This window comes from Octopus bimaculoides, chromosome 20, assembly GCF_001194135.2.
Source record: "Octopus bimaculoides isolate UCB-OBI-ISO-001 chromosome 20, ASM119413v2, whole genome shotgun sequence".
Classification (NCBI taxonomy): Eukaryota; Metazoa; Mollusca; class Cephalopoda; order Octopoda; family Octopodidae; genus Octopus; species Octopus bimaculoides.
The window spans coordinates 16,868,259-16,873,167 of NC_069000.1; the positions used below are offsets into that span (position 1 = coordinate 16,868,259).

The 4,909-nt window shown below is 38.8% G+C and overlaps 1 protein-coding gene across 2 annotated transcripts in view; it reads left to right on the forward strand.

Annotated features, from left to right (window-relative positions):
* Positions 1-4,909, forward strand: part of LOC106871899 (uncharacterized) — a 109,646-nt gene that overhangs the window by 831 nt on the left and 103,906 nt on the right. The gene's annotated exons all lie outside the window — the stretch shown is intronic.

A 4,909-nucleotide genomic window follows, 5' to 3' on the forward strand; every position in this document is an offset into this window, starting at 1 on the left:
ATGTCTGAGAACATGTGTGTGTATTCAAAGATACACACACACACACAGACACAAACATACACACATGCATGTGCACAAGCTTTTACACATATTCACACCTATCTTGCTTTTTAACTACAGCTTCAGCTGAAGCCATGTGAAGTTCCAAAAAAAAAAAAGGGAGTAAAAGAGAACACGCACACACGCACACATCTATTAAAATCAAACACATATACACATACATACACACACATAGACATACACACAAATAAACATATGTACACTATACAAAACTTTACATTACATGCATTTAGTTGTCAATTCAAACTTCAGATAAAAGCTTGGTTCATAAACACGCACGCACACAGACACAGGCGCACACACAGACACACGCGCACACACAGACACACACGCACTCTGCACAGATATTCACTTTAAGCCGTTGCGCATTTATCTTGACAGATTCATATGCATACACTCATGGACATACATATTCTGCCCCAAGATATAAACCAGCACACACGCACAAAAAACACATCCCAAAACGATAGAAAGACACACATCACAAAACTCCACAGTCATTTATGTAGAGTTCTGCACTCCACTAAGCATAGGTACACTTACATATATACATACATGCATACATATATACATACATACATATATAAATACACACATACATACATACATACATACATATATAAATACATACATAAATCTATCTATCTAAGATACATACATACACACGCATACACACACGTCAAATCCCTCCATCTATACATACACACACATACATACACACACACACACATACATACATACATACATACATACATACATACATACATACATACATACATACATGTACATTCAGACACACGTACACACACCTTTACGTCCAACAGTTTTGCTTTAATCTTCAATTTTTGTTGTAAAATTCAAATATATTTTTCTTGTTGATTTTGGAAGTTGATTTCTCATGTTGATCATCAGTTGCTCACATGCATATACACACAACATGCATGTGGTATTTGTGTTCCCGTGGGCACATGAGTTCATGTATGTATGTATGTATGTATGTATGTATGTATGCATGTATGTATGCACGTATGCATGCGCGTTATGTATCGTTACATTTATCGAATTCTATTGTATATTTGTTGCACACTAATTCCTCTGTTGTTTTACAGCCGATTTTTCCATACACTAACTCACATACATACATACGTACATACATGCATGTACACATACACACACAATCACATATATATACACATATATAAATATATATATACATATATATATATATATATATATATATATACACACAAATATATATGTGTGTATGTGAGTGTGTATGTGTGTGCGTGTATGTGTGTGCATGTGTGTATGAACTTATAAAACTTTTTCCAATGCAACGTGCGGCACTCTCAATCTTCAAGTTACTAACCTGGCTACTTAAATATATTTGTGCATATATGCGTGTGTAAGCATCCGTATGTGCATGTGTGTGTGTATGAAACAGAGAGAGAGGGAGAGAGAGAGAGAGAGAGAGAGAGAGAGAGAGAGAGAGAGAGAGAGAGAGAGAGAGAGAGAGATGCTTAACATAGATTAAGAAAAAAATGTTACAATCCAGAGCACCCCAGCTTTCCCTCATTCAAATATAAAGTGCATCACATCGACCAATACACAGCAGTGATTAGAGGTTATTCTTGCTGTCTTCAGTAGTATCTCTGGTATTATGTTCTTACTATTTAACAACAGGTAGAACCTCTAACTCCTTTGGAATATGTCGTTCCACCCTTGTTCCTCCAGATGATTTACACACCTTGGACAACATTACTAAATGTTTTGTTTTCAAGTTGACTGGATGTGACTTAAGGAAGATTTGGTTACTAAACCTAGAAAGAAGGTCGAGCGTCCGCATCGAGACGCCCTTCGTTCTTAAGGTAAATGAGGAGATTGCTGTTATAAAAGTTTAGCTCTCGCAAAAGTCGAATTTCTGCGACAACCATTTTTTTACTTTTTCAGGTATAGCTCGGACTACAATATCTGATATGCCTTATTTTGTCTTTGAAAAAGTGCAGCTAAGATTTGAAGGAGATTTGTTTATAATTTCGCGCAAGTCTAGCGCCCACATAGAATTTGCGTCATGGTAGCTTTGGCCGCTATACTCAAAAGGCATAGTAGCAAAATTTCTAATAAACCACAACCTACAGTCTTAAAATAGGATGTGCTGGATAATGTGATCCTGAAGTCCTTGCGGACAGAAGAGAAACTGAATGATCTCGTATGGTATTCCTATGATCATAATTCCTCTCGATTAAGCCGAACCAGCGCTAAATGACAACAGCCCAACTATACAAACATTTCATCGAAGGTTCAAAGTTGTTGCTTAACTCTATGGCAACCCAAATTCAGCAGTAATATAATCCAAAGAAATTCAAAATTTGTTATTTCAGAGAGATTTAGTTGCTATTTCTCGAAGGTCAATAAACCACGTAGCGACCCACTTATTGTGCTGTTGCTACTGCTGCTGCAATTGTTGTTCTTGTTGTTGTTTAGCCATGGTCAGACTTGGTCCAATGGTCATGCAAGCATTAAGTGTACAAGCTCCTTTTACGAGTACCCCTGCTGTTTAATCTCAAGTCAAGCGAAATCCAGAAATATCTATGATAAAAAGATGTCCCAGCTACGACCATACCGACCTTTCTTCCAGACTTAATGTTGGCTTCTAATTTTGGCACAAGGCCAGTAATTTAGGAGGAGGGGGCTAGTCGATTAAATCGACTCAAGGCGCAACTGGTACTTGTTTTTATCGACCCCGAAACGATGAAAAGTAATGTCAATCTTAGTGAAATTCGATCTCACAAAGTAAAGACGGACGAAATGCCGCTAAGCATTTTGCCTGACATGCAGCGAACGATTCTGCCAGCTCGTAGAAGCTGATATAACCAAGCAAGATAATCTACAGATGTGTGTGCGTGTGTGTGTATACGCGTGTTTGTGCGCATGTGTGTGCATATTCATGTGTGTGTGTGTGTTTAATAGTTTTTAGTTAGAAGCTGGAGTATAACGCCAATAACCTCTGTCACAGCTTTTGGGAGGCTGGTTGGAGGAAGGAACGAAGTTATTGTCGGATCTGGCTTCAACATGCTTCAAACAGATTAATTCCAACTAAAGGCATCCATGTACCAGGTAGCGGCGGGGATAATGAACCGAGAAAGAGATGGAATAAACCTACCGCTCACAGTGTGTGTGTGTGTGTGTATGCGTGTGTGGGGGGGAAGCGTGCGTATGTACGTGCGTTCATGCATGTATGTGTGTGTGTGCGTATTTAAAGGAGTCTGAGACACCACCCAAAATGGCTGTCGCTTACTCAACACATTTCTAACACAGAGCCATATAGTTTAATCGCACGGCCCCTTGCATAAAGGGCTCTACTTAGATTTCTGTAGCATTATGTGCTAAGCGCGAACACACAGACACACACGTAATTTGTACCCTACATATATACACACACGTTTGAGTGTGTGTGTGTGTGTGTGTGTGTGGTGTGTGTATGTGTGTGTGTGTACGTGTGTGTGTGTGTGTGTGTGTGTGTGCGTGTGTGTGTGCGCGTGTTGTGCTCTTTTACCCTTTTCCCCGTCGGTTGTGACTATATTGAATATAAGTTTTATTAAGTCGGTGAGTCCAACAAAAACGGTTTTCTTGGACTTACTGCGCCAGTAAAACGTTCCACTCATTATTTATAGGTAGATAGATAGATAGATAGATAGATAGATAGATAGATAGATAGATAGATAGATCTCGTCCTTTATTTAACCTCTTTCTCGCTTCCTGTCTCTCCTTTTATATCAATGCATACATGCTCATGTGTGTGAGAGAGAGAGAGAGAGAGCCCGCGTGCGTGACTGTACAAGAATTATTGTTCAGTTACCTAACACTTCTTTCTCTCTTTCCTTTTTCTCTCTCCTGCTTTCTCTCTATATATGCCTAGAAAGAGAGGGAAAGGGAGGGGGGAGAGTGAGAGTAGAGAGTGAATAAGGGGGAGTGAGAGAGAACAGCGATAAAAGATGTAATCTTCTTGCGTTTTTCTTCGACTCCATGTTACCGCTTTTTCCACAATCGGTAACGTAAAACTTGGTGTAACGATGGTGTAAAATGACACTTTTAATTTCTGTTATTAATACTAATTAAGGCGGCAAGCTAGCAGGATCGTTAGCGTGTCGCACGAAATGCTTAGCGGCATTTCTCCCGGCTTTACGCTCTGAGTTCAAATGCCGCCAAAGTCGGGTTTACTTTTCGCCCTCTCGGAGTGATGTCAACGACTACCCTCCCTCCAAAACTTCAGACCGTGTGTCTACACTGGAAAAGGATTTCAGCTTCTAATTACAGTGATGTGTTGATAGAACCGTTAGACTATTTTGGCAAAAAGACAGAACATCAAACAAAATTGCCATGTGGTTTTATGGTCTTTGACGTTCCGAGTTCACATCCTACCTTTGTCATGTCTGCTTTTTATCTCCCATGGCTCTACAAAAGAAAGCATTAATAAAATACTAAATTCGAAATATTCTAGTTGACCATTCCTCTTTTTGCCTAAGTTACAAAGGTCATTGATAACCCTGCCTCATCTATTGAGAAATGTTCTTGTCCTATATACATACACATATATATACTTATATAAACGTATTCATGTGTGTGTGTGTGTGTGTGTGTGTGTGTGTGTGTGCATAAATGGAGAGTAGATAGACAGTCGACACCTGATGAAGGGTCGTTCTTTGTATTCTTTGTATTAATTGTTTTTTCCACTTTTTTCTCTCTTTATTTGTGTATTTAACTTATTTGTTTTCGTATTTCATGTTGTTTACTGTTGGTGGCATCTTGTACCTATCTTTGCATATTTATATATACACATATATATATA